General features: G+C 36.4%; 1 long non-coding RNA gene across 1 annotated transcript in view; it reads right to left on the bottom strand.

Moving 5' to 3' along the window:
- Nucleotides 1-6,385: 6,385 nt before the first annotated feature.
- LOC107514374 overlaps nucleotides 6,386-21,709 on the bottom strand; it is a 34,282-nt gene continuing 18,958 nt past the window's right edge. Inside the window, exons 2-4 of the long non-coding RNA XR_001597756.2 lie at nucleotides 12,228-12,304; nucleotides 7,448-7,525; nucleotides 6,386-7,065 (exon numbers count right to left, since the gene is read on the bottom strand). This is a non-coding gene — a long non-coding RNA (uncharacterized LOC107514374). The remainder of the gene's footprint in view (nucleotides 7,066-7,447; nucleotides 7,526-12,227; nucleotides 12,305-21,709) is intronic.

Raw genomic sequence — 21,709 nt, forward strand, 5'->3', positions numbered from 1 at the left:
ACCAAGAAATAAGTTCAAAAGTTAGGTAGTCCAACCCTCTTTTTTTTTTACAGATGAGGAAAATTAGTCTCAAAGAAGTTAAGTGACTTCTCCAAATCACAGTGTCAGAACTGTCAATGAAACCTAGTTCTCTGGCTTTAAACACAGTCTTTTTTTTTTTTTTTAATGATACCACATTACTTTATGATTTAACAAAAGCTTAACTAATCATGGTCTTATATTACCATAACCTTGAAGTAGCTGAATACAGTAGAAAGAAAATTGAACTTGGGAGTAGGAAGACCTGTCTATCTAGCTCTGTCATGTACATAAGTCTGTGACCTCAGATAAGTTACAACTTCTTTAAGCTTCTTCACACTTCTGTGAGATGTGCCCAACTCACAAGCACTGGAGATATTTAAAGGAGCTCATATAAGTGAAAGCACTTCGTGAACTATAAAGTAGTATGCAAATGTAAGAATATTATTAATATTTATTAAAACATGTTGAAGATCAAAAATTGAGATGTCCCAGCACAAAATGTCAAAATAGAACTTTGGAGTTCATTTTAGTCTAATTCTTTCAACTGTTGCCAGAGGAGAGCAAAGGCTAGAAAGACTAGATAATTTACCCAAAGGCTTACGGCAACTTAGTGGCAAAGTTAAGACTTGAATGCAGGTCTCCTAACTTGCAGCTTCCAATGAACAACTTCTAATATCTTTGACAAGAGAATACTAACCACAAACCAGTAAGATGGTTTAAAATAATCTGATACTAAAACTTCAGATTGAATCTACACCGGCCTAGAAGAAATATCTTGAAATATTTTTTAAATGTTTAAAAAATATATTTAAAAAATAAAACTTTAACTTATACTCTTTGTACTGTTTTGACTTGTACTATTCCTTCTTCTGTATCTTGGATCATTTACTTTAAGACAGCACTAATGACAGATTGTTGATGATCAAGACAAATGTAGGAGAGATACCACCTGGAGACAGTGGACAGAATAGATTTCTTCCTAAGGTAACTTCATGCTTGTGGTTCTGATGGATGGAACACACAGCCCTGAAGATGAAACTTGTGGCCAGTGCCCCAGGTAAGCCCAAGTGAGGCTACGCTCCCTCTCCTTCCTACTTCTTCCCTTTTTAAGTGGACAAGCTTTTGTTAAAAGTTCCTGTATATCTGAATTAGGCAAAGCTCTTGGTCCAGTCATAGTGACATGGTAATCAATAGGAAAAAAGCAAAGATTTTCTGTCCATACAAGTAAAGCAAAAGTGATATGCGATTATCTGAGAGTTGCAATGCTAATGTTTCATATAACTAAAAGTCCTCAATTTCTCACAATTATTTTGTCCTCGGTGAAAGATTTGAGGGGACAAGATTATCCAGATAAACATCCAGTATTCACCTACTTACTTGTGCCCTTGCACAACTGTGACTATCCCTTCCCCATTGTAACATAATCTGTGTATTTAAAACAACAAAAAAATGAAAATATGATTTTCTGCATTACCCATGTCCTTTGTAATGTAAAGTATATCTTATTTTGTTATTGAGCCTTATTTTTCCTATGTAGTTAATACAGGCAATGAAACATATATAGTAAATACAAATGACTCAAGAATAATTTATTAAGCATTATTTAAAATGAAATCTTTATGGCGATTGATGAACCTTTATTATAACGCTTCCCCCAAACCCTTTGATAATGCATTTTTTTTTTCATCCAGCAGTTCTGTATCTCTCATGAATAGTGTGTGAAAGGACAAAGGTAATTTGGCAGAAGCTCCCTGAAATTGCATTTTTAAATATCATCCTTTGTAATACTATAATTGTTTGGGGTTTCTTGGTTAAATTCCTCAGACCTTATTGGGAAAAATTCCTCTATTTCAAAATCATTTTAAAAGAAATATAGAAAACTAATTTAAAAACAAGCTTGCTTTTTTTCTGGTTATAAATTGGTAGAAGGTTTCCAGAATTTTGAAGAAAAATTGACTTTCCTCTTTAATGAGTTTCTCAAAATGGTACTGAAGATAAAGCTCCCTATTATGTACTATTCTCTTACTATTTTTTTCTTGCTTATCATTTCTTCCTTTAATAGTGAGAGATTAGATTGATTTAGAGTAGGGGCGTTTTCTTCCAAATCAAATGACTCACGGAGAGAAGAGGGAGAGAAGCTGGGATGGGTGTCTGGCAGCCTTCCCTCTTCCGCCCGCCTCCTGGCCTCCTGCCCCCTGAGAATGTCTGTGGCTGCCCGGACAGCACAAACAACTTGGAAAGGGGCCAGACAAGATTTAACAGTGGTCAGTTGAGACCAATCCATTATGGAACTGGGCACTTTATTTACTATTTACTAAATAATTTGCTATTCATATGGTGTTGGACTTTTTTATAGAACGAGAAGTCTTGAGCCAATTTCATATTTGTATGTCCAATTTCCCTAATAATGAATATTTTTCCATAGTCTTTATAGTGCAGCTAGGAAGCAAGCTAATGCAATCACTCAAAAGTATCTCTTTAGAAATCAACACAAGTATTTAAAATTCAGAAGAGTGGGTGTTTGAGCTACTTTCTTTGAAGGTCAGATTTTGAGGATGGGAGGGGCCTTTTTTTGAAAGTACAATATCAGTATTTTATTCTCCCACTAATAAGAATTTATGTTCATTTTGACCAAGAGTTGGACCTCACATACATGTGTTTGGTGGTTTTTTTCTATTCTAATTTTGTCTTTGCCTCCAACTACAGATGGGAATCTAAGCAGGCATTCTTTTACATGGAATGCCTGACAAATATCATTTACAGTAAAAATAGCAGGTCTTACAGGCCAATATTTCTCAAACTGTAATGTGCAGTAGAATATTATTCAGCCATGAGAAAGGAAGATATCTTCACATTTGTGACAACATGGATGGACCTTGAGCAAATATACTAAGCAAGATCAAGTCAGATAAGAAAGACAAGTATTGTATAATATCACTTGTAAGTGGAATCTAAAATAGTTAAATCTGTGAAAAACAGTAAAATGATAGTTATCAGGAAATAGGAGAGAAGAGGTAAAGAGTGATGGTGTTTAAGTACAGACTTGTAATGAGTAGTAAATAAGCCATAGAGATCTAACGCATGGCCTAATGAAATAGACAATAATATTGTACTATGATCATGTGATGCAATAAATATCACATCGGCAATCATATTACAATATGTGACACACTGTATAACGTAAACTTATGCAATGTTACATGCCAAATGTATTGAATTTAAAAAAACTTTAATGTGTACATGAAATCGTGAGAATTCTTTTAAATTAGAAATTCTGATTCTGGATTGGAGCCTGAATTCCAAACATATAACAGGGTCCCAGATGATCTGGATGCTACTGAACCTTGATCTACTTTGAGTAGAAAGCTTTAGGCCAATTCACTTGCAGAATATTATTTCTGAACTATGCAGACTTACCATGAACAGAAATTAATATTACAAAGCAACATCTCAACTTTAACTAGAGACTTGAACAAAGTAAATGGATAGAATCTTGTTCAACATTTGTGTTGACTCCTTTAAATAGTTTTAGATTTCCTTGGGAATAGGGGGAGGTAATCCATATTCTATTTTTGTTTTATTACAAAATCAGGTGCAAGAAAAAAATCTATGAGGTGATGGAACAAGTGGTCATCCTTTTATTCTCAGAAGACTATGGCTGGCCTAACTTTCAAGAGTATATTACAATATTACAATATTCTGTAGAATATTACAGAACAGATTAGAAGAGTTTTAGAGATAGAATTCTAGCATGCACTAAGACTACATGAGAGTGACCCATTTAACTTTATGTATGTCAACATTCTCAACCAATGCGTCATGTCTCCAGCTGCTGTCCTGCTCCAACCTGCATTTGTTTTCGCAAATACAGTACAGAAATGAGGGCATAAGACAAACATCCGATTTGTTATCCACACCAACAGCTCCAAGCCCAGATGGCTCCAAAGTAAAAACGAGCAAGGTCTTACTGTAAATTTGTGACCAAAGACTTAATGTTCTCCTACCATTAATGGGCTCTGGCACTTGATCAAATCTGTGATTTTGACTAACTACTAATAATAGCTGATTTATGGGCAAAATTTTCTTGGCCTTGTTTTCTTCAACTCTAATACACCTTCATCTTCTGGAAATGTGTCGAATCAGTCTGTTCACATTCTCTGTGAGCTTTGGTGTTGATGTATCTAAATAGAGGGACTTATTTTTTACCTGTTGAAGTTAAGATCACCATGTAGTAGTTTACTTGCCTTAAGTTATCTTTTTAAAAAAAATAACCATACTTCTCTGTAATCAGAGAGGGCAATTAACAGATATAGCAAGTGGGACATAAATTTTATTGTTCTATAATTTTCAAAAAATCATTGCTTAAGCAAGATAAGATAATGATATAACTAGAAGGATTTCTAAAGAGCATCTAGTCCAGGATGACAAATGGGTTTCACTTCCAGTGCAAAGGAAAGCAGAACAAGGGTATAGATGCCTGTTATTTTCAAATGCAGGTCTAGTATCAACCCTAACTTCTAGTCTATGCTTCTTTGCTTCTTCTTTTTTTTTTTTTTTTTCCGTTATCTGGCACCATCTACATATTCAAGTACCAGCCAGGCCTCAAAATTACATCTGAGGAAGGACTAGGGTCATATCAAGAGCCTAGAATAACTCTATCAATTTTGCCTCCCTTTCAAACTTCCTCCATTTCATCATTTATCAGCATCTGGGATTCCCCAGAAACAGATTCATTCCTAACTTTGCCCTCTAGCGTTTCCAGAGAGGCCCATATTACAACTGGGTGCTTTGTGCCTGATTCCATGGTTACCAACGATCATGTTACAGCAATCCTTGAAACCCTACTATAGAATATTTATGACCAAGCCACAGCTCGTAATACTTGGACACATAGCTGTGTCTCTGGTTTCCATTTCTATCCTTTTCCAGAATCGAAGGCTCAAAACTCCTGTCAGTTACCTCCACCTCTTCTATACTTCCCCATTCATTGGGAGGGAGACAGAAGTTGGTCATGGCAACATTTGAGACCATATAATATCTTGGAAGTATCCAAGTATAGAAATATATTTTTTCCTGTTTATTTCTGGATTCAGGAGAGTGCTAATTGCAACCAAAACATCTAGAGCTGATTTAGATTTCTCCTTGGCAGTGTGACCTTGGGGGAGCTACTTCACCTTTGGATATTTTGTCAAGTGTAAATAATGGCATCTGCTCTTAAATGTGATTAATCAAAGAAGATATGCAAAAGAACTTTGCTTTCCCCACAGGAAAGGTTCTAGTCTATATAAACTCAAGGGATTATTAAGAAACTGATATTTTCAGGCTGAGTTAAGTGTGATTGAATTTTACACCATTAAATGTTCATGTTCAGTGATTTTGTTATTGGTGGGCTGATTCTTGGTATGTTAATGAAGACCTATGTATAGTTTTCTTGATTAACTCATGGCTTAGGAGTTGTTACTTCAAGCACCAAACAAGATTCAGTTTTTCTGAGGCATTGCATCCAATATCTCAATTATTCATCTTAGGAATTAGTGTAAAATTACATATCCCTGTTCATATGGAAATAGATGGGTATGTTAATTGAAATGCTGTAGATGGAAAAAATCTTGCATAATGAAAGGATTGATATTAATATCTTTATATGGAAGATGTATATCATATTGTTAATAAGGAATAATTCATTCATGTGTACTTGTTCTAAAGAATTATTTTATGCAGTTTATCTCACTTTCCACAGTAGAAGTTATTCACTATACGTAGCAAATATTTTGAAACAGAAATATGCTAACACACTTTTAACTTAAAGTAAGTTATTTTAAAACATTGAAATTTATTTCTTTTCTTTATCATACTTTTAAAATTCATTTTCCATGTTCAAATTTTTACACTCAGCTGCTATAAGTATATTAATTTTTAATCAGAACTGAATAATTAGGGTATACTTCCACTAAATACCCAGATTAAATATTAGGTATATGTGAGAACTTGCCATCACTAAAATTCCTTAGTTCTCTCAGGTAGGCCTCTTAGAGCCTTTTCTGAGTTTATACACAAAGACTAAATAGAAACAACAATCATTTATTGAAATACTGAAGGAAATGAGATACCGTATAACACATAAATATGTATGTACACTTATGCATGTATGTGCGCGCACCCCCCCCACACACACACACCAAACTCAAGTTGAGGCCTCTAATCAGTTTTAAATTTTTGAAGCTTACGATATAACATATATTACATAAATTTATTATACTATTATAACCTTATTATAGTATTTCACTGTTCCTTTTCATTTACAAATGTAAATCAAACTTTTATTGAGGATTTATTATGGGAGAGACATTCTGCTAAATGTTGTGAAGGAAATAAAGACTAACGAGGACCTCACTATCTATTTGTACAGATATTCATGTGTACAGGATATCTTAACCACAAGAAGAGGGTTTAAAAATCATTATAAACAAAATTCTGTGCGAGTATAAAGCTGGACAAGATTGCCACTGAGTATGGCTGCTTAAAGAAGTCAGCCTGTTTAACTGAGCTAGAAAGATAGGTACAATTCCAGGTGTTTTCAGACAAAGGAAATGACATGCAGAAAAACCTACAAAGGGAAATAAAGGGTGAAAAAAGTTTTGGGATTGGTGATGAGAGAGCTGCAACGAGTAGCGAATTATCTCCTACCCCTTTTCCACCACGGCACTTTGTTGTAATTTTACCTCCTTTTCATCAATGCTGTGAAAATATTGTTTTTGAATATAGATCGAAATTCTAAAGCAGAAAGGGATTTCCTAAGGAGAGCACACACAATAATTTTACTGCTTTGAATTGCCCAAGACAACAGAGGATGGCATTAACTCACATTGTAAACAATCACCAGGGGCCTAAAAAGTACCCTAAAGGAAAAAGAATTATTTGGTAATACAATATTGGCAACAAATCTCACAAGCCCAGTGCACAGAGAAGATGGCTGACGAGGCATGGAGGCCACTGGGGTAAGAGCTGAGACTGCAAGTATCACTTCAAACTCCAGTTGAAGCCCTATAGAGAAAGATAATGGGAGTTTGGAATAAAAAAAAATTGAGCAAGAAATCCTAAAGTGGAGGAGCTTCTTCAACCATTTCTAACTCAAAGTTCTGAGAAGAGAATGCCTAAACATAAAATTTATTTACTTTTTTTGCCCAAAGCACCCTAAGGGCCTGTTCCGTTCACTATGACTACATAACAAATTACTTCAAAATTTAGCAGAGGAAAAAAACTTTATTATGCTCACAGATTCGATGAATCAGGTTTTTGACACCACATAGTGTGGTCAGCTTGCCTCTGCTCTGTACTGTCTAAGCTTCAGCTGAAAGATTTAGAGTTCTTTTAATATCCTCTCTGTTCTGAGGGTTTTGAGTCATCTGAAGTTTCACCTACTCACATGTTTTGCAGTAGACATGGGCTTGGTCAGCTGAGGGTCCTGAGTTCCTCTCTGCTTGGGCTTTTCCACGTGGTCTCTCTGCAAAAAAACCTTGTTTGACTTCATTACAATATGATGGCAAAGTTCAAGGGGTAAGCATCCTAAGGGAGAAGGTCAAATGTAGACTAGTAATATCCTTCCTATGCCCTAGATTTGGAATTCATAGAGCCTTACTTCTGTCATATTTTACTTGTGGAAGTGGTTATAAGCTCCTGCCCAAATTCAAGGCGAAAAAACAGACACCCCACCTCTTGGAAGGAGGAATGGCAAGGTTTTGAAGAGCATGTCAAATCAGAAATACTGCCATAAATTTTTTTTTTATCAAAAATGCATTTTTGTTTAAAAATAACAAATTTTTGGACAAATCATTTTAGTCTGTGAATTTGATTTTGTTTTTATATAGACTATAAGGATTTTCCTCACTGATCTCCCATGCGAAGGCTATTACAAGCTTGGATATACTTTCTGCGTCCGAGTGTATATCTTACATGTAGGGTGCTGGAAAAAATGGTGTATGCCCCTACATATAAATTGGGTCAAGTGGTACCACATATGAAAAAGGAAATAAGAGGAATATTCTAGTTAATCAGATTCAGGAAACAATCGACACAAAAACTATGCAGAGAAGAACAAGTCAGTAACTTTAGCTAAAACACCACAGATTATACTGGAGTAACAGGTTTGTGAGGCTATCCTGTGTACCACACTAAAATAGCAAGAAAGTGTTATTTCTATAGAAAGGCTGGAATGGGGGATTTGGAAAATACAATCTGCCACAGGGCCTAGAGAGCTCATAATACAAATACTGTGCGGCCCTCCTCCTTCCCTTTCCTATATCTTTTGTAGTTACCGTAGTTTCTTGAATTAAGAGAGAGGCAGAAAACTTAACAGGAAGCCTGGACTCTGCTTAGGGAAATTATTAATAAAGTTTATTATTTTTTTTCAAAATTCAAACTCAATATAAATTAATCTATTCCTGGAACATGGGAAAGATAAATGTATTTGCAGAGGTGGTTTGGGATAAATTCTTGATCTTAAATGCCATACTGAGAATTTAAGTTTTATGCTGGACTCAGGATTTTGTTCTGTGACAATGAGGAAATGGCTGCATGTTTTTGATCAGGTGAGTGACATAATCATTTAGGAAATTAACTCACTTTGAAAGCCCTGGGCAAGAGATTGGAAACTGAGAGAAAAACAGAAATTTTCTTAATCGACCTCCTCATAACTGAAGTGCCTCATTAATTTTGCTCTCAATACTATGTCTAAAACCCGTGGACTGATTTGCAGGTCACTCTGGAGGCAGAGATCAGAGTATACGTTCCAAAACTCCCTTATATTCCTACTCCTTCCTTGTTTATCAAGAATCAGGATGTTTGTTCCCAAATCTGCTTATGGACTTTAGTTGCAATTATATCATCTAATTAAATATTTTAAAACGAAATCAATTTTGAATGCAAAATGAAAGAGGGTGGTTGTTTCTGTGAAAACCAAACTGCCCACTTTGGGAAAGATTTAATAAGAGTTTTATAATTGCTGCAGGAATAAGGATGAGACAGGGTAAAACACTGGGAAAAAATGAAAAGCTAGAGGGATTCTATAGTCTGGTTACTTCGTAAGAGTCTTGTACTTTCAGAGTAGATGATAGGGTGTATAAAGGGCCTTTAGAGGTAAACTTAATGAATCCAATTTCAATTTGACCGCTTGCTATCTGTGTGACTTTGGGTAATTTGCTTACCTTTTATGTGCCTCAGTTTCCTTATCTGTAACATAGTTACTAATAGTACCTACTTCATAGTTCACAGGAGAATTAACAGAGTTAAAATTTTTCAAGTACATAAGAGTATCTGCTACATGGAAAGTTTTGAAAAAAGGCTAAGTATTATTACTATTATTATTATTGTTATTATTATTAGATTATTATTATTCACTATGCATATGGCTTTTAAAAGAAGGACAGTGGAGACACCAGTAAATGGATCAATAGTCAGGAAAATGCTATGGCCATATCAAAAGATGAGCAAGTGAATGTACACTTTTACAATTTCATAAGGTTTATGTGTGTTATAATTTTTATAACTCCCTTGAAAAAAATTTAAAAATAATATTGACAAGCTATTGATCTCAATGTTCTTAGATAAGAGAGTCTTCTATGTCTGGAGGAAGCTTACCTGATGCGTGATGTTAAGGGTCTAGGGCATAGGCAGGGAGAATGGAGAATGAAAGGCATAGATGAGAGGCGTGGTGAAGAAACTCAACATAACCTAAAAATTGTACACAAAAGGAGAGCAAAGAATAGGACACTAAGGCTTGAGCCTGAGTACTTGAAAAGATATTCATCAGAAGAGAGGACCCAATTTGGGAAGGGAATGATGAAAACACTTGATTTAAATATAATTGTTTTTAAACGTCAGTATTTCCCAGGATTTGATCCTGAGCTCTCTTAATTTCTTCCCCCAAAACATTCCTTCCAGGCAAATTCATCTCATGACTTTGTCTAGCATATTCTAATCATGCCAAATTTCGTAACCCAGCTTGAACTTCTCTGCTGAACTTTAGACTAGTATATACAGCTGGCTCCCAAACACAGCTCTCTGAATGTTCCATAGAACATGCATTGAACATTCAATATGCGCAAAACAATTTATCATCTTCCTGCTAACACTTGTCCTTCTCCAAATTACCTTAGCTAATGATGCCATCATTTACCCAATTGTTCAGGCCATGGGTGATCTGAAAATCAATCTAAATGTCTCCCTTTACCTTATGCCTCACACTTAATTGCTCTTTAAGACTTGCCACTTCACCTTTTAAACATTATTTGAATCTGTCCCTTCTGTCTCCTAACTTATTTTCCTGCCTTCATAACCAGTATCTCTGCCTTCATGCATTCTCCCTTCTAATCCATGCCTCACATTGCTACCAGAGTTATATTTATAAAATGCAATATGATCATACTACATAAAAGGTTTTAAAAAACCATCAATTATTCCCCATTGTCTAAAGGATCTAGCCCAAAATTCTGCAAATGATATATAACATACATGACACTTTGTGATCTACATTCTCCCTTTCTTTCCAAATTCATCTCTACTTCTCGTATCCTATAATGAGCTATATGAAATTATCATGAAAATAACCGAACCTCCCAGAAATTACCATTCAAAACTCTGCACAATAGAATTTTCAAGGAGATCTTAACTAGATCAACTAAGGGCATCTCTTTTGCTTCAAGAAATCGTTTAAGAAATAGAAAAAAAGCAAGCTCTATCCAAACTTTCTAGATTCATTTTAAGAAAGCTTACCTAGTAAAATTCCACAAAGAAAAATCCTCAAAAAGGGATGTTATAAAATCTATATTTTATTCTAAATGTTTTACAAATTTATAAATATTTGCTCCTAGTTAACAGCTATATTTTGTATTCCTTGCATTTACTTATATGATTAACATATACTGTTTTAATAGTATGAATAGGATCAGAACTCCGATTTGTAATGCTGCATCTATAGGACAAAAAGAATTTGTCTAATAATGACTTAACTTCTAACAATCATACAAGAAACAATTATGCTGTCAGAAGTACCCTATACACAAAGTTAGAAATGAAAAAGAGAACAGAGAGGATATTAAAAGAACTCCAAGAAAATACTTTTGCAGAGCTCCGTAATAATAAAATCTACAAGAAATGAACAGTAGTCTAAGACAATACAAATTACCAAAATTGGCCCTCGAAGAGGTAGAAAATCTAAATAAGTCAATTTTTATGGAAAAAAATAAAGTTGTTATAGAACTACTCCTCAAAAATGTGTAGGACCCAGATGGTTTTACAGATGAATTATTTCAAACTTTCCAGGAACAAATTGTTTCTATGTTACATAAACTAGTCCAGAACATATATAAAGAAACTGTCTCTCTTTTCCTTATATGACGTTAGCATCATTCTAACAAGGAGAGTACAAACTTCAGACCAATCACCCTTAAAAGCACTGACACAAACTCCTAAGTTAAAGATAAGCCTATTTACTTTAAATATTTTTAAATGTTTAAAAGAATGACTTAGCAAAGTTAATTTTAAAAAAAAAGCAAAAATAGCTCAATACAAAATAGTATTAGTAGGTCACAAGAGGAAAACCATAATACCACCTTATATTGCAAAAGAGGAGGGTCAATTATTTTGATAAATTTTTACTAAAAAAAAATTCACAGATATTCCATGTTTGGCATGATTGTCACTTACTCTTACGATGGGTATGAAATGCTCAAACAATAAAACCCTGAGATGCCACAAGGTATCATAAACTCTGTATGTTCTCTATAGTGGAGGAGGCTGTTTCAGTCTAATTCTATCTACTCTCTCTTCTCAGAAATGGAAAGTGAGATGGGAAGTACTTCCCGCAACACTTCCCTGGAGCAGGGTGGGTATAGATAAAGCACAGGGAGACAAAGCGGGGGCAGAGAGCACCAAACAAGCATAAATGCCTCACTCCTAGGAAAGCAGACAGCCACGGCAGGCATTTGATTGAGCATGTTGTCAGGGAGAAATAAAACTGATGGAGTGAATGCTGATGCAAAGGCTACTCACGCTCTGAAATTGACATTAGCATCTCTGGTGTAAAGAGGTGATCTTTTAATATAGATGACAGAGGACCTTAACAGTGGGGGACATAGAAAAACATCATTGATCCAGATTAATATAAAAAGAGCATCCAAAGTGGGGCAGGATAGAAACTGTTACCTTACCTTAGCCACACCTGGAACCACACTGGGTATGCACTATAGTTGTGGATATTTCTTTATACTTAAGTTCACCATACAGTCTAGAGGGTAAAGAAAGGGAGATATACTGGTCGTGTTACACATGCCCATGAAGACCAACGGGCCTGCAGGGTATACTGCCCCTTTCTAAGGAAAGCCTCCCGAACAGCTTTGTTTCTTCTCCCTTCAAAAGCTAGGATGAGGTGTGCCTCCAGCTTCAAGTGAAAACACCTTTAGCCACTGCTGATTGGGAAAGAGACTGGCATATGAAAAAAAGTGGAGCCCAAAGGCATTAAACCAATAGTGGATGATGAAAATCTTTTATAATGCAATTAATTTAGATATAAGTGAAAAGATGATGCTTGAAATCTAAGTATGTGATTATCTTTTAAAAATATACCTTGGTGGTTTGTGTGAATAGACAGCTAAGTCAAGAGTCCCAAGAGCATGTTTCTTTGAAAGGACTCATAGGACTCAAGTACACTGTTGTACTCATAATTTTGGTTTATCACAGTGAAATCAGGTGAGGATCAGCAAAGGATAAAGATATGTAGGCTGAAGTCCAGCAAACACCAGGCACAATCTTCCAGGTGTCCCCTTCCAATGGAATTACACAGGGACATACCTAAGTCTCCCAGCAATGATGTTTGACAACATATACAAAGAGTTGCCAAACAAGCAACTCAACTGATACCTGGTGTCCAGGGTTTTTACTGGAGGTCAGTCATGTAAGCTGGCAGGGCTGCATGAACAATCATAGCTACTCACGCACATCCCCAGAGCAAAAACAGGCATTCTCCATAAATCACACTTTATGTTTTACAAAATAGATCTTGTTTTTTAGATCACTCTTAGGTTTACAGCAACATTCAAAGGAGGTACAGAGATTTCCCTTATACCTCCTGGCCCCACATATGCACGGCCTCCCCCATTATCAACATCCCCCACCATAGTGGTCCATTTGTTATAATCGATGAACTTACATCGACAAATTAATATTCTTGGTGTTGTGCATTCTATGAGTTTTAAGAAATTTGCAATATAATATCATCCAGTGTTTTACTGCCCTAAATAATATCCGTGTCCAGCCTATTCATGCCTTCCTCCCCCATTAACCCCTGAAACCATTGATCTTTATACTGTCTCCCTAGTTTTGCCTTTTCCAGAATGTCATTTTGGAATCATTCAGTATGTTGCCTTTTAAGATTTGCTTCTTTCACTTACTGTTATGCATTTAAGTTTTCTCTATGTCTTTTCATAGGTTAATAGTTTATTTCTGTTTAGAGATTAATAATATTCTATTGTCTGGATATAGCACAGCAGATTTACCCATTTACCTACTGAAGGACCTCTTGGTTGCTTCCAAGTTTGGGCAATTATGAATAAAACAGTTATAAACATTCATGTGCAGGTTTTTGTGTGGATGTAAATTTTTCAATTCCTTTGGGTATGTATATATAGCAAAGAGCATGATTGATGGATCACATGGTAAGAGTATGTTTAGTTTTTAAGAAATTGCCAAACTGTCCTCCAAAGTGGCTGTACCATTTTGCATTCCCATCAGCAATGAATGAGAGTTCCTGGTGCTCCACACATAAATTACAGTTTTAAGGTAAATTTATCTGGCAAACATATGTAGCATGTCCCAAGGCCTCAGGTACATAAAACCACTCTTACCAGACAGAATATTCTAAAGACTCAGGGGTTATCTCCCAGGAGTTGACCAAGAGTTAGCCCTAAAGATAGGCAATGAATTTGAACCACTAAGGCCTGTTGAGTCAACCCCTTTTCTGCCCCCACAGCCCAGGTCCTGAGAGCTCAGCTGCTCTCAGTAAGAAGCTAATCTACAGCTAATTAGAAGAATCATAAGAAGGAGTACACTTTTACTTTCTCCCAAGCAACTCGAACAAGAAACACCCACTGGCTGAAATGCTGATCCTTCTCTGCTCAGACAGAGTGTTTTCATTATTTCTGGGGTGATATAATTACAATCCCCAGTTCTCACCTTTATTCCTAGTTAGCTCTGTACCCTGCTTAGAGAGATGAAAAAAGAAGCCCTTTACTGTTTTCTGGACTAGAAATGCAACCTCCCTTTCTCCACAATGGTCTGAGACTAGAAGGAAGCATTAAAGCTTGGCTGGGTTTGATTTCAAATTGGCGAGCCAGAGTTCTTGTGAAAGGAAATTGTTTTCACTTCCTTCTTTGCAATTAAGCAAAACAGTAATATTCAACTAGACTACTTTAGAGACAATCTTTTGCAAGGCTTGGATGCGACCCCCATAGAATGAAGCACATGCTCTGGATTGGCAATGCTCCATCTCTCTCACAGCTAGAGTGTTTGAGTCTGGGACACAGAGTGTGGACGTGAGAATGACACCTCTTGTAATGACACCTAAGCACTCACTGTCAACATTTCAGGTTAGACAAGATCAGACACAAAAAAGTAGTGCATTCCATGTTAAGAAGGTTGGATTTGTCCTGGAGGTAACTAGAAGCTACTGAAATAATTTACGTGGGCCAGCAGACCAAGATTTACATTTAAAAAATATTGCTCTGAACACAATACAGATTGAGGGAAACAAAAATGGATGCCAATTTAGGAGATTACTGCATTAACTGAGACAAAAACTGACTGAATGAAGACCATATCCTTGGAATGGGGAGAAATTTGAATAAGGGATATTCAGAGAGTAAAACTGACATGCCAGTAAAAAAAAAAAAAGAACATGATGCCTATGTTCTAGGTTAGAAGAGAGAAGGACAGAGAATCCGTTCATCCAGGGCCTCCAGTAGGGAATACAGAGGAAGGAGTACCACCTAGCATGGTAGACCTCACAGAGGAGGGGTTAATACATCTTTATGAAGCTGAATGTTGAAAGAGAAACTTGAGGAAGATTATTCTGCAAGTAATAAGTCACAGGCCCTAGATAAGGATAAAACAAAAGCCGGAGAGGCCTCAATTCAGGTGTGACAGTAAGAATTGAAAAAGCATAAGCATTAGTGAGTTTTCAAAAGAAAAATCCATAAGCTCTGATGATTGATTAATAGAATACAATGTATGAAGGAGAAAAAAATGAGTTAAAGATAACTTCTGTCTTCTAACTTTTAATTCCTGGCTGAAGTACCAAAGTCATATGACTGGACCCCCATGGATAAAGAATATTATTAATTTCAATAAAAAACATCAATTTGAATATTTATTGTATAGCTAAAGTATTTTTCTCCATTTGGCACATAGTCTCATTATACTTACAACCATTATCCTCATTGGGAAAAGATGTTTTCTTGCCCAGAATAAAGCTGATTGCCAAATTACCATTTGTGCTGACAATGTTGAAGTGCCGTAGCTTTGGTTTCTACCTTACTCTTGCCCTCCGATGAATGGTGATTTAGTTTTTGTAACTAATGCACCAAGTTTTAAAGACTGATTGTAACTTTGAGTTCAAGATGTTTGACCTTTTATCCACATTTAAATATCTGAAAAACATTTGGAAACCTCAGTTAGAAGATCAAACAAAATTCTGTCACAAAAGTTCCTGACCTTTCTATATTTCTGAGAAAAGGAATTAAGACTTCAGGCTTTCTTAATACACATTTGAAACCAAGTTCATTGATTGAGAGCTCTCTGTATTGCATTTGTCTCCTCAGCTTTCCCTATCGTCAGTGTGGGATCTGTGGTACTCCATCCATTACTTTCTCTTATTTTCCTCTAACCTCTGTAATATTCAAGTGACTTTCAGTTTAGTGAATAGACGTCCAGATGCTGTTTAGGTTTGAGTATGTATTACCGAAGCGGTCAGAGTTTTACACTTGGAAGCTAAAACAATAATCCTAATACCTGATGGCAGAGCATTTACTTAAATTTGGAAACTCAGTCTTGTTTTCATTTTATTAAAATTGAATATTTTCTACTTCTTCATCTACTCATTCAATGATCCTCATTGGGGCATGCCGTGTGCCAGGTACTTGGGACACAGCAGTGAATTAAGACCTTTAATTCATAAAGCTTATACTTGAGTGGTGATATAAACCAATAAGCATAAATAAGTAAATCTATGATATACGAGACAGTAAAATGCTCTGAGAAAAAGGAAATGTAAAGCAGGTTAGAAGATGGAGTTTAGTGGAGGAGTTCCCATATTAAATAAGAAGATTAAGGTAGACCTTATGGAAGAGATGATATTACACATAAACCTATAGGCAGGATGGTGCCTAGAATGTTCCAGAAATAGCAAGGAGGCAAGGCTTATGGGGCTTAGCAGAGAATGTAAGCTGTTGCAAGCATAGGCATATGTAGGTACTCAGAAATACCTGTTGAAAAATTCAAGGCCCCATTACATCTGGTCAAAACTGTGCAATCTTTCTTTCATCTCCCACTGCCCAATAAATTTTCTGCTTGTTAAGTTTATATTCCCACTATTCCTCCAAACCATTCATGTCTATTTTTACCTCTGTGCCTTTGTACATTCCTCTTGCACCACATTTTGCACCTTATTCCTGGTGGCAAAAATCCTCTCCTTTGCTAAGGTTTACGACATGGGTCACCCATCCTTGGAGATGTTTTTCCTAAATTTATTTACACGTTTTTTTTTTTTTTCATTTTCTCAGTGCCACACATTTCACCCCTTAAGTATTTTCTGTCTTGTGTCGTTTCTTTATTACATCATATATGTTACTCTTTTCTTATAGAGTATGTGCTTCCGGAAGTCTAAGATCACATGTGATACTTTATCTATTTTAGCTTTTACAATGTTTATGTCAGATCAGGCACTGGTTACACAGAGCTGAGTATGACTCCATTCCTATCCTGGAGGTGTTCAATCTGGAGAGAAAATGACTGGCGAATCAATAACAATGATACTATAGGATCAATGTACATGATTCTGAGGGTGGCAGTATTCTGAACATAGAGGGAAAAAAGGAACCAGTATGTATTTCCTGCCACACGTTATTTCATTTAATTCCTACAATAGTCTGGCAAATAGAGGTTATAAACCTCATTTTAGAAGATGAGGAAATTGAGGTCTAGAGAGGTGAAGTTTCTTAACCATGGTTACCCTGGTAGATATGATCAGTCCCGGGACGGAAACTAGGCTTTTGATTTTCATTCAACTACACAATTTTTTCACTTGCTTATTATCCTTTACCAGCCCAAAGAATACAGCAACTAAGAAAAATATTTTATACCAGTCAAATAAAATAGCAATTTCTTTTATTTATCCTTATGGTTGCATTTCAAATATCAGAGGATGCCAAGGATAAACATACTTTTTTAATTTTATAAACTTCAATCTTGTCTTTCCTCAGACTTTTATTTTTTTAAAAAAATGAAATCTAGTTCTAGCTATATTTTTCTCTTACAATTCCTATTATGTTTGTTTAAAGATCAGTTGTGAAACGAAAATGTCATGTTAGAATTCTAACTCTGCCTTTCATTTATTATACGTTACTCAATTTAGCAGATTTAGGTCACTCTATTTGTAAAATGGAGATACCAAAATGAGAACCTTGGTAGAATTAATTAATATTTTAAATACACCTGATACTATGCAACTGAAAAATACTAATTAAGTGAATAAAATTACAGTTTTCTTTGCATGTATGGAAAAGACTATAGGATACAAGCATTAGACAATTTGGTGACTTCTCAAGTAACTGTTATGGAAAAAGCAAATGAGAATAAACAGAGGCTATTCGTCCAAAGCTTGCTGTAGCAAGAAAGTTGGCACTTTGGCACAGACTTGAAGGCAGGCAAAGCAGTGGGAAAGCTTTAAAGTAGAAAAAAGGAAACTTCAGGTATGTCCTGATTAGAGGCTGTTGGCATGGGGAAGCTGTAGAGAGGCTAACTAGAAGAGTATACTAAGTGATTGGTTAAGAGCGCATATTTGGCCTTCTCTGGTTGATCCTTAGTTGGGAACAGAGACAAACATCAGGGAAGTTGTCTAGTATTAATCAAGTTTTGCCCATTTTGTTACAGAGGTTATCGTTTGGATTCCTGGGTCAGTTGCTTGAGACGGTGGTCTGACTTGCATCAGGTTGCCTTCCTGGTTGGTTACTATAGATAATGGATTGATTTACTGTGCTGGTTGCTGCACATTGTGGGACAAGGTTCTATTTTTATAAATGACCTGATCATTGTCTGTTTGTATATTTAGTTTCTCATTGTAGATCTATCAACAGTTGATTTACCAGATCTCTAAATTTATAGGACTCTATCTGAGATTTAATGAATTGTCATTTTTTAAATCTAGTTCCAGAATCACCTAGAGTAGATGTACCAATTTTTCTAAGCATTAACCTCATCAAATTTGCTATATTAATAATTTGAGTGTTTCCTTCTCTTTTCAAAACTTTTAGCTGAATATTCCAAATGTAACCTAAAATTTCTACCATGATTTATTAGACGATATACATAGAGTAGAAAGCCATTGTTAGATTCTAAAGTATTTATTACCATTGTGAACTACCACTGTTACCATTATCAATTAGGCCTCCAAAAAAGCTAAACTGGTTATATATCATACATATTCTTCAAAGCTTACAGGAAATTAAAAAAAAAAATTATAACTTAGATTCAAGGGGCTATACACTACACAATATAAAATTTCTAGAAAATGAAATCATTTTTTAAAACTCCCCATGACAAAAATCATAGTAGCCAGCACAGAAAATGTAATTAATGTATATATAGAGAAAGCCATCAACGTTGTGGCTTTAGTAACTCTTCTCTTAGTCACTTCATATAAAGTTAGCCAGAAAGACAAAGTGGACATTTGTTTTTTGCCTGCTTGGATAATTTATGATTAGCGACTCACATCTCTTCCTCTCTCTGTTCCCATTGTCAGGGGTGAGATGAGACTCCACTCCTGGCCTTAGGTGGTAGGCACAGGCCTACACCAACCAATGAGTCAAATTTCATGACTGCTGTCATTGGTTCAAAGATGGGCCTGTGACACAAACTGATGGGCATGAGTCAGGAAGATTATACCCCAAGGGCAGTTAACAGCCATTGTGCAACCCCAGGAAGAGTGCAAGTGTGAGAATAAGGTCAACGGAGATAAAACACAGCATCAGGGTAACAAAAAAGGAAATTCAGCATTCCATCTTCCTATGTAGGGGAAACCCAGTTCTTCCCTACTACGAGTTTCTTACCTGTGAGTCCCCTTTACTACTCACATAGAACACTTCTGACACTTCTGGTCACCAAATGTATGATTTCCCCCCACAACAACAAGCAGTTATCTCACACCAGCTGGGTGTCCTACAATTTAACTCAATTCTAATACTCTCTACCTGGAGATAGTGTCAGATCTCACAGGTTAAAGTTTCCATTTCGGAAGACTGTCTCCTCCCTGCTCCTTACATACACACACACACTTCAGACACCAATCATGAGCCCGGGTTGTCACTGGTACTTGTGACCAACTGGCTATAGGTCCAGGGTTCCAACAAACCCCTCCTTGGGTTCAATTAATTTTCTAGAGCAGCTCACAGCACTCAGGGAAATACTGATATTTACTAATTTATTAAACGATATGATAAAAAATACAGATGAACAGTCTGATAAAGAGATACCTAGAGAGAGGTCTGGGAGGGTCCTGAACATAGAAGCTTCTGTCGCTGTGGAGCTGGGGTATGTCACCCTTCTAATCCAAATGTGTTTGTCAGCCTGGAAGCTCTCCAAACTCTATTGGGATTTTTATGGCTCTTCTTCATATAGGCACAATTAATTATTAACTCCATTTTTAGCCTCTCTCCCCTCTCTGGAGAATAGGGAATGAAGTAGGAAATTCCAAGCTTCTAATCATGGCTTGATCTTTCAGGTCCTCATCCAGGAGTCAGCCAAGAGCTCACCCAGAGTCACCTCAATAAAATGGAAGATCCTCCTAGTACTCTTATTACTTAGGAAATTGCGAGGATTTTAGAAACCCTGTGTCAGGAACCAGAAGCAGAGAATAATATATAGTTTTCTATTACTTCACAAGCAGTAAAACAAAAGAAACCAGAGAGCAACTGATATCATTTGAATCTGAGCGTTTTCCTAATTATAACTTGATAGTCTTGTCCTCTTATTTTAAAATAAGTATGGCAAAGCATAAGAACACCATAAACAAGGCTAAAGAAATAAATAATCTCACTGACCATAATCCTATCATCTAGAGATGACCATGCTAACACTTCAGAGGGCAGAAATTCAACAGGCAGAGTCAACTCAATGAAGACGAGCTTGCAGCCAGAAAATGAAGACTACAGTTGGTGAGCAAATCAGAACAGCAATGCATAAAACTTATCATCAATAGCAGTAGATTGCAATTATAATGCAAGATGGAAAACTTCTTTAGCAAAAGCTTTGTGGCAAGGATGGTTATTTCTTGTAAGAAGTAATTATGGACATAAACCAAAAGGCAGAGTTTGAGTATAGACAGCATAAGAAATAGGGCTGGTGTAGACTACATTTGATTAGACACAGACACACATATAATCTCAGTGTCAAAGAAAAACTGCAAAGTCACTAGCCAAAGCCAAAGCAAAAGTCATTGCTTCGAAGAGGGAAACCTGTTTAGATGTCCCTAAGGCATCCCTGCCTTCGAGAAGCTTTCCATCAAGAAATGTGGCCTGGCCTCGACAGGAAGCGACATAGGCAACCATGTATGTAGTGCGATTTAAAGACAACAAATCTTCATTTGATCAGAAAAGCACCTACACTTTGGGCTTTTGACTGCCGTTCTACTTAAGACAAAAGTTCCCACACCCAGAGACATGTTTCTGTGCATTAAGAGAACAAAGCCTCAGAGGGATGGAGAGAGTGAGGAGAAAGAGAGGAAAGAGAAAGAAGGAGGGAGGAAGGGAGGGAGGGAGGGAGAGAGAGAACAATGCCTAGGGCATCTGTGCTAAAGAGATATTTTTTACCTCCAAAAAACACAAAATTTAACTGAACTAGAGTTATATAAATGAGCCAGAGATAGCTGCTGTATGTTAGCCTAAAATGGCCCCTAAAATAATGAAATGCTATTTACTCCTTCATAGCAGGTAATGCCATTAGCCTTAAGCCTGTTGGGGCCAAAATCATTCTCACACATCCAATTCTTTAGACAAAGTCCAAATAAACATATTTTAGCCACTTGGAGCCTACCTACTTTACATACCTCAAAAACTGCACCCAATACCTGCCAATCATAGATAAGACGAATCCTGTAGCTATAAACGATACCAAACTTTGTTGCTCTTCAGACTTCTCTGACCCAGAAACTCTCCACCTTGCTCCTGAGCAACATCACCTAGACACAAAGCCTCCCACTCAGATTTCCGCTTCTGCCCTGGGAGTTCCCTCGCCCTATTTCCCTTTTGGGTGGTGGCTTTACATTGCTGTCTCTGGAAGGTCTCTTGCTAGGCAGGGCTTCCCCTGCCATGCCACCCTGTCCAAGCACTCCCCAATAAAGCCTATTATGTGTTATTGCCTTTCATGA

The sequence above is a fragment of the Rousettus aegyptiacus genome, unplaced genomic scaffold (genome assembly GCF_014176215.1).
Source record: "Rousettus aegyptiacus isolate mRouAeg1 unplaced genomic scaffold, mRouAeg1.p scaffold_m13_p_1, whole genome shotgun sequence".
NCBI classification, from domain to species: domain Eukaryota; kingdom Metazoa; phylum Chordata; class Mammalia; order Chiroptera; family Pteropodidae; genus Rousettus; species Rousettus aegyptiacus.